Here is a 12896-nt window from a genome sequence, read left to right as displayed (position 1 = left end):
TCTGCATGAAAACCCAGATGAAATTTGGTCAACCTTCAGAACAATGACCAAACAACCTAAAACGAAAGACCGCAGTCATCAAAAATCGTCTTAATAGTTAACAACCAGGGCCCATAAACATAGGGCTGACCGTACGTTAGTACGGGACTTAGTTTGTGTTACGAGCGTGAATAGACTCAATTGATCTGGCGTATAGTGAATTCCCTGAGATACCCACCCACGATCATTCGACTGTGACGTGAAATCCGAGTGCACAATCGCTATGTATTACGACATAGGCTACTGAATGAAACATAATGTGATTCATACCTTCCACAGCCAAATCTCCAATAGTTTACCACCTAAATTGCAAACCAACCTCCTTGGAATATATCTTTCAGGGTGGGTTTTGGTTTTTTAATGAGAAATATTGTAACTAGGCATACTTTCAATATTATGGAAACTAATGTTCAAAACATGTTTTGTTTTAAATCAGATGCATTTGCCTTTATCCATCGCTTCCTCAACGGATTTCTTCCCAGATTCTGATAAAATGGCCCCCTGTCCTTGATGTAGAATTCAGGTGCTCATTCTTATGGTACTGTTTGAGTTTGATATGAAATTTTGACGTGAACAAATCTACGCAGTGTGATTTGAACTTCTAGACATTCCCTGAGATGCTATACTCTCTCATTCGACCACACTCTAGCAAGTCTAGCAATTGAAATTCGGATATGTTTGCCTAGATATGCCCTCGTGGTGTAATTAGCTTCAAGCCCAAGCTACTTCAAGCATGTGATATCCTGCATTTTTGATATTTTCCTTTTCGATTTTGTTTATGTTGCGTCAAGGCTTTTGTAGTTGGATAATGTAAGCCTACATGGTCAGGCCTACCTCCTTTGCTTTACTTTTTCCATACGCTACGGAAACGCAATTAACCAGGCCCTGAGAGGATAACCTAATTCTTTCTAACATTTATTACCCGAAGATTGTTTCGCTGCTATCTTTCAGTGGGCCAACGAGTTGTTGTTTGTGAAATCTGAATTTGAACATAATTTGTATTTTGAATTTTTAAACTATTAACTTTGACGTGGAGAAAAAATAGAACAATCTACTGTTCGGACAATTACCATTTAATTATCTAGCTCTACCCCTGAAAATGGATCCAATATGATTTATGGTCTTGGGAAACCACAAGACACGAACGACGTAAAGCAAGATAAGTAAACGGTAGGCCTCATGTACAAATACGGGTAGAGTATATTAATCGATTAGTTTATGTATTCGCCACAGTATTTAGGGGCAGCACTAGACGATTGAGATTTGACAGAGCTGTGGCATGCGAGCAGGAAATTTATCCGCGATCCTTTTATCCTACCCTCACAATTAGATATTAGTTAGGTCTTAAATCTAATTTGTATTTAAAATAAACATTAAAACATCGATCAAAACGGGTTTTCAACTGACGTGGACTGAAAATCAGTTCCGTTCAATAAAATATCTACATTTATGTTTGCATTTGATACTGTAGAGTGCGGAATTTCTCCACAATCGTTCAATCGAGTACTAGTCTTTGACACGATCAGATGGCGTTCTCTCGAGCTCGTCAGCTTTTGCTGTGTTTCCTGGCGATCTTGTGGCGCGGTGTTTTTCGGAGTGGTGGCGTGGCGCCGGTGGCGGTGGATGGAGTTATGTATGCGGTGGATGGAGTTATGTGTGCGGTGGATGGAGTTGTGTGTGCGGTGGATGGAGTTGTGTGCGTGGTGTGTGCAAGAGGAGTGAATGGAGCTTATATGTGTCGTATGAATGTGTGGTATATTTTATATCTCATTTTTTTCATTATTTTTCTATATTATTTTTGTTTTTTCATTTTTTTTTCTTTCATTTCATTCGCCCCTGCCCTCTCAATCTCAGGGTTTCAACTGGCAGCGGCAGAGTCGGAGTTCTCTAACGTGGCCTCGCACCAGCTAGTGCGGAGTGCTGGTGATGCGGATGTTACTACGGGGGACCTGCGATCAGAATAAGATGGGGGCGGTAGCAATCTTCGACTGAGGGGGCTGTTGGATCTTTAGGTCCCCAGTTTGGTCCATTCTAGTGTGAATCTGCTGGTTCATTGCCTAAGGCTACCCATTGGCATCTTGCTGATGGGCTCCCCGTTCACCCAGTTTTTCCTCGTCATCTGGGTGTCGGTTGTCTTAGGTGGTGTGCTCAATTCTCAATTGGGTCCCCAGTTAGGTCCATTCTGGTCTGAATCGGCTGGTTTCTTCGCCTAAGGCTACCCATTGGCATCTTGCTGATGGGCTCCCCGTTCACCCAGTTTTTCTCTCTCATCTGGGTGCCGGTTGTCTTTTGGTGTTGATGCTTGAAGATCGGATATCCCCCGAAGCCGAAGTTGCTTGTCGCTTCCTGTCTTACTCTGATTGCGGGTCCTCCGTAGTAACACCAGTGTCATCGGCACCCGGCCACTAGCTGGGACGAGGCCACGTTAGAGAACTCCGACTCTGCCGCTGCCAGTTGGAACCCTGAGAACCGGACTTTGCTGTTATCAGCCAGAAGTTCTGTGCTGACTTCTTTCTCTCCGGTTAGATCAAATATGATGTAAAGCCGTTAAAACTATGTATTACCAGCGTCTATATGGTTGTACTTCGATTTAAGCCGTGAAACTGTGTAAATTTTATTTTTCATCCAAGGTTCTTTCCCCTTCCATCAAAATCTTTCCCAATTTTTCTTGTCGCAGCGGATGATATCGTCTATTTTGTATTCGTGAACTCTGTAATCTCGAGCATCTTTTGTGTACTTCAAATACATCGTAAACTCTGTATCTTCGATTTCTGATTCAGACCCCTCATCCTGGCCTTTCATCTTTTTCATCATCCACTATCAAAGTTAGATATGGTTGCAAATTTTGTCTTGTTAATTAATGATTATGTACTATTTAATTTCAGCTCATTTTAAGCAAACTTGGGGCAATAGTGGTATATCAGGGGTTGATTTTTACTAATTCCAAAATACAGGTGTTCTCAAAAAACACTTATTGTGTGGGGAAGAGGTACATGGTTTGGCTGTATATGTACCTAACCCAGACACGAACGGAGCTGGCATAAATCTGTGGCACAAAAATAGTTAATACTATTAATGATAGGGATGGTTATGAGATAATTAAAGCTTTCTCAAACCACAGTGGTCAGGCTCTGTCTGACAAACATTTTGACTTAATATATAATATGCTCTCTTCATCTTGTCATTTCGCTAGCCAGAAGTCAAACTCCGATGGTGGGAAGTCTGGTGATACCAACATCCATAATCCGACTTTGGGACTCAGTCCGATGGCACCATTGGACGTTCCAACAATATCATTACCTAGTCAACACGCGGGACAAAAAACTTGGAGGATGAGTAAGGATATAACTAAGGTGAATTACTCATTAAGGTATTACTTAGATATCTACAATTAAGGTAAATTCAATGATGTGAAATTATTTTTAATTCAAGTACATAGACATCAAAAATGTAGCTGATACAATGTGTATCTAAGCACATTACTTATTCATCTGTATCTAAGTGAACCTATTGTGTCTTCATACAGCTGTATTAGTTTTGAAACATATTGCCAAAATCATTTAATGCAGATTTACTTCCGATCGAAGGGAGATAAAACAAATCTGTACTTGCACAAATACATTCCTGAATTTGGGAGGGGGAATATTTCAATTTCACTGTGTATGTCAGATTGAGAGCCTTATTCTGACAGGATATCCTGAACTTAGGTCTTATTCCTCTTGCTAATAGCTCTCTTTTACTAACCCCTCTCCTTCAAACTATATTCCAGCATCATTTCTTGCACCGCACCAGGGAGGTCCGGTCATAACAAGGTCTTTTGATCCTTATACACAGTGTACTGTAACAGGGAAATAAAGATTATATTGCAATTCGGGTAAGGGAATTTTTAATTTACCACTAAAAATGGGATTTTATCTTAAGTTCTGATGAATTCAAATAGTGATGAATTCACCACATCTGAAATTCTACTCGTGTAGGTTTTCAGGCTCCATATAAATATTGTTCGACTGACAATTAATTGTGGCTAGTATGATTACTAATTAATGGATCACTTAGATATCAGAAAATTAGTTAGAATTAATTCAATATAACAAATTTAAGTTTATTAAAAATAGCGCAGTGGATGAGACGACTGTATCGTGCAATGTTGTCTGCGTCTAACTGGGCCACATGTGTGTGGGATCTGTTGAATCAGTTAGGTTTTGGGGAATTCTGGGTTCGTTAAGCTAGTTATATTATCATAATCATAAGTATATCATTGTATATATTTTACCAGCAATATTTAGAATTACTGAAATGGATTAGAATACCATTCACTGGGCACAGATGTCTGTGGGAAGAATACATATCTCTTAAAGTTTATTAATTGGCGATGAAGTTAATTTAATAATACGAACATAGTTTAGCTGGGAATCGAAATGTATATAGGGGCAATATTACTAGCAGGTTTGAACTATATGATCAACTAGTCATAAAATGTACAAAATGATCTTCAACCTTGTAATATAGATATTCCAAATCTCGATGTATTAAAATAGGCAGTCCCCAATCAGACGCTTGCCGGTTCAGACTGGTTGGAAGATTAATTGAAGGCACCGGAACCGAATTTCCCGTTATGTGTTTGGATTTCAAGAAAAGAAAATTTATGTAAAATCGATCGCCGATCACGCAACTATATCTGTACTTCGATTTCCGATTTCGAAAAAACTTTACAAAAAAAACTTTACGGAAAAGCAAAAGTAAAAAGTAAAACTTAGACAAAATAATCTTAACCTTGTAAACTTTCGGACTATTTACATGAAAAGAAAAGCAAAGAAATGTTAAATTAGACAAAATTCAAACATTGTAAACTTTCGGACTAGAAAAAAACAACAAAAGATATGTAAAATTAGACTACCAACTTAGGAGACCCTTGTCGATAATGAACCCGGGAATCATAAAAGGTAACTTAATATAGTTGAAATTATTGCGATAAATTCTAAATGAAATACTTTGTCATTACAGGATATCTTCTTTTAATCATTGCAGCTAAATTTCAACTATAAGAAAAAACCCAGCTTGAGATCAAACACTCGTCCAAAATCGACCAACTGGAACAGTGCACAGCCAACTAGAATCAACCAACCAACATAGATGATCCACGCCGATAATGAATCCAGCAATCATAAAAGGTAACTTAGTATGGATGGAATTATTTCAATTCATTCTCAATGAAATGTTTTGTGATTACATGATATCTTTGTTTACTCTTCAGCTGAATCCTATCTTCATCAAACTGCCCAGCTTGAGATCAACAACAAATCATGAATCTACCGATAAGAACAGCCCACACAACAATTCAAGCTTAAATCAAATGCATCAATGAACATAGAACATTTTAACTGATACAGAACCCAGCAAACTTGAAATGTAAGTTGATATTTTATGGAAATGATAATGATGAATTCTAAATGAAATAATTTGTCATTACAGCCTATCTTCTTTTAATCATAGCAGCTAAATTGCAACTATAAGAAAAAACCCAGCTTGAGATCAACAACTCTTCCAAAATCGACCAACTGGAACATTTGCCAAATTTTTGTAGTCTCTCCTACTGTAAACAGAGGGCGCATGGGTCTGCTGGCATAGCCACTGACTTGAGACAGCCACTATTGTCACAGTTGATACAGTACGATGTGACCCGGCTGCTGGGTCAGGAAATTCATACAAAGTAAATCGAGCGCTTGAGGTCAACAACTCATCTAAAATCTGCCGATTAGAGTACAGCGCACAGAAGGGGCCTGAATTCTGAATGAAATATCTGTATTTACAGGATATCTTTGTTTACTCATTTTCAGCTAAATCCTTTCTATATGAAACTGCCGCTCATGAGATCAACAACTCGTTTAAAATCTGCCGATTAGAGTCCAGCGCACAGAAGGGGCCTGAATTCTGTATGAAATATCTGTATTTACAGGATATCTTTGTTTACTCATTTTCAGCTAAATCCTTTCTACATGAAACTGCCGCTCATGAGATCAACAGCTCGTTTAAAATCTGCCGATAATAAAAGGTAAGTTGATATACATGAAATTATCTTATATAATAATACCGAATTGTTGTACTGACTGCTCCGTCATTACTGGATGTATTGCCCTGAAAATTTGCCCGGCGGTAGATCTCGACGTCTTTTATCGCTTGGGCATGGTTTCCATTAAAAATTATTTTGGAATTTATGTGGTGGGCCACTTTCCAAATTTTTGTAGTCTCTCCTACTGTTCACAGAGGGTGCATGGGTCAGCTGGCATAGCCACTGACTAGAGACAGCCACTGTTGTCACTGTTGATACAGTACGAGCTACTGCTGCCTTTGTGACCCAGCTGCCGGTTCACGAAATTCACACATTATGAAATGATCATATCGGTACTTTACATATTTGTTTCTATCTATAGTTCTATAACCTTGGGCCTCCATGGGAAGACGGTCAAGTGAGTCCTGAGATCCTGTAATATCTCTATATGGGCACAGCTGATCACACCACATAAATTAGGCCACTTTAAAATGCCCAAATACTCAATTAACATGCAATGAAATAATAAGTTGGAAGTTCTTCGATTAAAATCACCCGTGGTGTCCACGAGCTTTCCACTAGTTACGATTAATTCTGAATGAAATATTTGTATTTACACGATATCTTTCTTTCAGCTTTATCCTATCTATGAACCAGCCGCGCTTGAGATCAACAACTCCTTTAAACTCTGCCGATTAGAGAACAGCGCACATAAGAGGCATTTAATTACCAAAATCTATGCACCGGTCCACATTGCTGATCTGATATATATCCGGCCGTCATTAGTCTTAAACAGTGATGAACTAATGCTACTACTACAACAAATAATTAGTCAGTTGGGGTTCGAAACTAATGTCCGAACACACCCAGGATCCAAGCCAATACTGAAGCCAGCAATCGTTAAAGGTAAGTTGATATACATGGAAATTGTGATCAATGCTATATAAAGAATTATGTGAATACAGGATATTTTCTCTTAATCATTTCAGTTAAATCTCATCTATAAGAAAAAGCCCATCCTAATAACTACTCAATAATCTACTGATTAGAAAAGCCAACGGAAGATTCTAACTCGAATTGAACTCATCAACTACCACAGAAGAGTCCAACGAATTTAAATCATGAACCGACTTAGACAATCCTAGCTGATACTAAACTCGACAATCTTGAAAGGTAAGTTGATTTACATGGAAATATTATGAATAATAAGGCCAACCCAAAATAATGGTCCGTTTGCCGTAACCCGACCAACCGACGGTACCGAGTGAAAACTTTTTTCTGCTCCGTCGTTACTGGATGTATTGCCCTGAAATCACCCAGTTGTAGATCTCGACGTCTTTCATCGCTTGGGCATGGTTTCCATTGAATTTATGGCATTTATGTGGTGGGCCATTTATGTATGGTGCAACGAATTAATAAGTCGGAAGTTCTTCGTTTAAAAATCTCCCGTGGTTTCCACGGGCTTTCCACTAGTTACGATTAATTCTGAATGAAATATTTGTATTTACAGGATATTTTTTTAAACTAATTTCAGCTAAATAATATCTATATGAAACTGCGGCGCTTGAGATCAACAACTCATTTGAAATCTGCCGATTAGAGAACCATGCACAGAAGGGGCGAATTTGAATTGATCTCAACTACAACCAACCAACTTAGGAGATCCTCATTGATAATGAACCCAGCAATCATGAAAGGTAACTTGATATACGTGAAATTATCTTGTTAATATAATACTGAATTGTCGTACCGATTGCTCCATCGTTACTGGACGTATGGTGCAATGCATTAATAAGCCGGAAGTTCTACGTTTACGTTTCCATGGGCTTTCCACTAGTTACGATTAATTCTGAATGAAATATTTGTATTTACAGGATATCTTTGTTTACTCATTTCAGCTAAATAATATCTATATGAAACTGCGGCACTTGAGGTCAACAACTCGTTTGAAATCTGCCAATTAGAGAACAGCGCACATAAGAGGCATTTAATTACCAAAATCTATGCACCGGTCCACATTGCCGATCTGATATATATCCGGCCGTCATTAGTCTTAAACAGTGATGAACTAATGCTACTTCTACAATTAGGCAGTTGGGGTTCGTAACTAATGTCCGAACACACCGAGGATCCAAGCCAATACTGAAGCCAGCAATCGTTAAAGGTAAATTGATTGACATGGAAATTATGATCAATGCTATATAAAGAATTATGTGAATACAGGATATTTTCTTTTAATCATTTCAGTTAAATCTCATCTATAGAAATAGGCCATCCTAAGATTAACTACTCAAAAATCTACTGATTAGAAAAGCCAACGGAAGATTCTAACTCGAATTGAACTCATCAACTACCACAGAAGAGTGCAACGAATTTAAATCATGAACAGACTTAGACAATCCTAGCCGACACTAAACCCAGTTATCACAAATCACATCTATAAGAAAAAGCCCATACTAAGATCAACTAACCATCTAGAATCTACTGATTAGAACAGACTACAGAAGAATGCACCTTGAATTTTACTAATCAACCAACTAAGAACACCTAGCCGACGCTAAACCCAGTTATCTTGAAAGGTAAGTTGATTCACATGGAATCTATTATCATTAATGCTATATGGAATATTGTGTGAATACAGGATATCTCCTTTTGTGCATTTCAGCTAAATCACATCTATTAGAAAAAGCCCATACTAAGATCAACTAACCATCTAGAATCTACTGATTAGAACAGACAACAGAAGAATGCACCTTGAATTTTACTAATCAACTAACTTAGAACTCCTAGCCAACACTAAATCCAGTTATCTTGAAAGGTAAATTGATTTACATGGAATTTGTTATGGTTAATGCTATATGAAAAATTGTGTATATTGTAAGATATTGTATAATTACAGGATATCTTCTTTCATTCATTTCAGCTAAATTACATCTATAAGAAAACGCTCAGCCTATTATTAACTAGTGAAAAATGTACTGATTCGAATAGCCAACAGAATATTCCAACTTGAATTAAAATCATCATCAACTACCACAGAACGAATTTAACTCATGAACCGACTTAGACGATCCTAGCCGATACTAAACTCAGCAATCTTGAAAGGTAAGTTTATTCACATGGAATCTATTATCATTAATGCTATATGAAATATTGTGTGAATACAGCATGTCTGCTTTTGTGCATTTCAGCTAAATCACATCTATAAGAAAAAGCCCATACTAAGATCAACTAACCATCTAGAACCTACTGATTAGAACAGACAACAGAAGAATGCACCTTGAATTTTACTAATCAACCAACTTAGAACTCCTAGCTGACACTAAACCCAGTTATCTTGAAAGGTAAATTGATTTACATGGAATTTATTATTGTTAATGCTATATGAAATATTGTGTGAATACAGCATATCTCCTTTTGTGCATTTTAGCTAGATCACATCTATAAGAAAAAGCCCATACTTAGGTCAACTAACCATCTAGAATCTATTGATTAAAACAGACAACAGAAGATTCCAACTTGAATTGAAATCATCAACTACCACAGAAGAGTCCAACTTGAATTCAACTGCTTAGGCCTAGAAGTCCAGATGAGAAATTCAGCCAGCAGCGGTTTATCGCCCAATGACAGATTTCTTCTACAGGTGGAGCAGAGACAATGCGTGTGTTATATATAAACAATTAATCAGGAGCAGCAGAGACAATGTATATATATTGTGAACAGTTATTCAGGAGCAGCACAGACAATGCGTATCTTATAAACACTTATTCAGGAGCAGCAACGTCAGTAGAATATGTAAAGTATTGATTTATTTTGTGTATTACCTTTTTACAAACCAGTCTGATGTGTAACATAGGTTTCAAAATGCGTCTTAAAATTCACTGTCTATTTGAAGAGCCGGAAATAAAGAAATAGTTTTAATGTTGATTAGTGAAAATTGAAGTTAGTAAATTAGGGCTCTGGGCCTGAGAAGGAACTATTCATATTTGAATATTTTAATAAAATGGCATCCTAATTCTTTCATATTGATTAGGCAAACTGTTTTCGATTTGTAAACAGATGTGTCATGTCCTTTGTAATGTGACAGAAAGTTCCTTCTCGGAGTCTGAAATCTACACTCCATTAATTGATGGTATTGATCACATTCAGCGTCACGGTTCGACGTAGGTCCATTGAAATGCACCTAAATTGAGATATGATATCAACAGGATAGTTCAGATAATCTTCATACTTAGTTAAACATAGCTTTGCATGATTTGTAATAATGACATTGTTTGGTCTCTTAGAAACCGTGATTCATTTTATATTTCCTGAGAGTGAAAATGATTTGCATAGCCTAAATGTTCAAAAGGGAGAGGGGTAGTCAGTTAAACGGTTGCAACTTTTAAACATAATAAAGGAAGTTGATACCTGATTAGTTTGGACTCCTAAACTCGCCCAGCAAGTTTATGGGCTTTGAATAAAGATGTTTTGAAAATGATTCCTTGGCCAAAAAGTGGGCCTTCAGTATAGACTGGCTACGCCCTTGAATATCATCACGTAGTCATCATATCATCACATAGACTATAATGTTTGGCAGTGTTCTGTGTACAAATGATAAGTTTATATACCAAAGTGTTGATGTATTTTTTGATACCATAAATTTTTCGAAGGCCCATGAAAGCGATTTGACTAATGAGTGGAATATCTCGATTTTCACATTGAGCTCCCATGTGGATGATCATAGCTAGGTATATGAAAACTTGTATCTTAGTACATTGTATCTACAGAGGTATAAGAGAGGTATAGCTAGGAATAATGTGATATAAAGGAATAAATAATAATGGCCAGCAGTAATTTTGATCGTTTTAAGTCTGTTTATAGCTGTTTTAACTTCTTTCATCGTCATCCATATCATAAGGTTGAGTGGCTTTCAATGATCGCTTAACTCCAAATCGGGGTGTTTAATGATAAACGATTATTTAGGTGCAGCAGTGAATTTGTAGCACTTTTCTTTAAGTGAGCCCATATTTCCACCGGTAAGAAATTCCTGATGATGTAAATAGTAAAAAATAGTACAAAATACATAGAACATAATTAAAAAGTAAATAAATAAAAAAAACAATGAATAAAAAATACATAACAAAATAAATATTAAAAAAAAACAAATCATAACTAATAAAAAAATAGACAAAAACGAATAAACAATTAGTTAACTTCTATAATTATAGGGCCTTCATCATCAGGAATTTTTTTTAAATAACTTAATCTAATCATTAAAGGTTCTTCTTCACATGGAACAACCTTCTCTAGAGTTTCCCAACCTCTTGAGATCATTTCTGTTGTTGTTTTAAGCATTCTATCGGACAGTTAGTAATAAACAAAACAAATAACCATAAACCTTAACTAAATCAAACACACTAAAAAAATAACTGATTCGATAGAATGCTTCAAATAACTGATGAAAGATCACCCGCCCTTTTACCTATAGCACACCCTGTCACTGCTGTTACTGTTGATTGTTTTAGGGCTAATATCTGGGAGATACATATTACTCTTTTTTAGAAAGAATGTTAAACAGCTATAAAAGTGATTAGTTATCGATGGTAAAATTATTGTCATGTTTTCCCTGAAATAACGTAGTATTAAATGAGTGAACTGATAATGTTTGAAAATCTTAAGTTCTTAAGACGAGGGTCAGCGGAAGTGGGATTTTGTAGGTTTTGTCTCTTGTTTAAATGTTTTTATGTCGAACTGTTATTAAAATACAGTCCATTTGTTAACAAGGTACTTAGATGATAATTCCTCGAGTAAATACCTGTCATTTAGCAAGGTTTTGTCATGAGAATAAAACGACTCATATGTGTTCATTATTCATCTTAAAATTTTTCGACTGTTTAGTTAGGTTTATAGCAACTATCAAACTGAGGTCCTATCAAATATAGAGGAGCATTTTTTACTATAAATGAGGATATATAAACAGTGTTGATTAGTAAATTGTCCTAGCTATGTTTTGATAGCTATTGTCGGTTTTACAATATATGGGGCCCGATTCAAATCTGCGCACGATGCATTTCCGATCTCGAAAAAGTTATCGAATTCAGTTTAATTGTAGATATCTCAGCGATCAGTTATTTGTATTTTACCTAGATATATGGATAGATGAAATATCTATACGATGATACTCAATATATCTTAATTAAAAAACCTTCAAAATACTTTGCATTAAACGTAACAATATTGAGAAAATAACATCGAAAATGTTTGAAAACCTCAGGCAAGTTTGGCAAAACTCTAGTTATCTTACTTAAAACTCTAGTTTGTAAAATAATGTTAATGGAAATGAAAAAATGAAGATTGATTAGTTAATCTCAAGCTTTCAAGATTGAATCTGTAGGTTTCATTAGTTTTAATGCTTTTATGTTGAACTGTTTTTCGAATACAGTTCACTCATGTGTTAACGAGTAACTTACAATTCCTCAAATACAAAGCAAAGTTTGCGAAATTTCGGTTTTCTTTTAAGAATGATGTTTAATGAAATGAAATTAGAGATTGATTATTTGAGAGCGAATTTGTGGATTTATGGAGCTTTAATGTTTATATGTTGGAGATATGTTATGTAGTTCTTTGATGATTGATGATACTTAAACAGAGTATCTTTTGTCATTTGAAGAGTTGATATGATAAAATGCTTCATATTTCATGAAATAGCCAAATGTCACTTATGCCTCGTGACTTCATGAATTGTCAAATTAATAGTCTTAGACATTCAGACTGGTCCCAATTGTCGGTGTTTTATGGATCAGAGTTTACAATTCTTTGTGTTATA

At 36.2% G+C, this 12896-nt stretch overlaps 3 long non-coding RNA genes across 3 annotated transcripts; all 3 read left to right on the top strand.

Annotated features, from left to right (window-relative positions):
• The first annotated feature begins 2516 nt into the window (after nucleotides 1-2516).
• On the top strand, nucleotides 2517-5124 carry LOC141910023 (uncharacterized). The gene is made up of 3 exons (XR_012619805.1): nucleotides 2517-3392; nucleotides 4578-4982; nucleotides 5068-5124. It is a non-coding gene; the product is annotated as an uncharacterized LOC141910023 (long non-coding RNA).
• Nucleotides 5125-5128: 4 nt separating this feature from the next.
• Nucleotides 5129-6960, top strand: LOC141910022 (uncharacterized). The gene is made up of 4 exons (XR_012619804.1): nucleotides 5129-5210; nucleotides 5294-5448; nucleotides 6021-6091; nucleotides 6724-6960. It is a non-coding gene; the product is annotated as an uncharacterized LOC141910022 (long non-coding RNA).
• Nucleotides 6961-8160: 1200 nt separating this feature from the next.
• Nucleotides 8161-10039, top strand: LOC141910057 (uncharacterized). Its single transcript, XR_012619817.1, has 6 exons — nucleotides 8161-8252; nucleotides 8336-8667; nucleotides 8754-8906; nucleotides 9012-9193; nucleotides 9280-9432; nucleotides 9519-10039. It is a non-coding gene; the product is annotated as an uncharacterized LOC141910057 (long non-coding RNA).
• Nucleotides 10040-12896: the final 2857 nt, after the last annotated feature.

This window comes from Tubulanus polymorphus, chromosome 8, assembly GCF_964204645.1.
Source record: "Tubulanus polymorphus chromosome 8, tnTubPoly1.2, whole genome shotgun sequence".
Classification (NCBI taxonomy): domain Eukaryota; kingdom Metazoa; phylum Nemertea; class Palaeonemertea; order Tubulaniformes; family Tubulanidae; genus Tubulanus; species Tubulanus polymorphus.
Note: the sequence above shows the minus strand (reverse complement) of the source record. Positions and strands in the feature narration are given on the sequence as shown.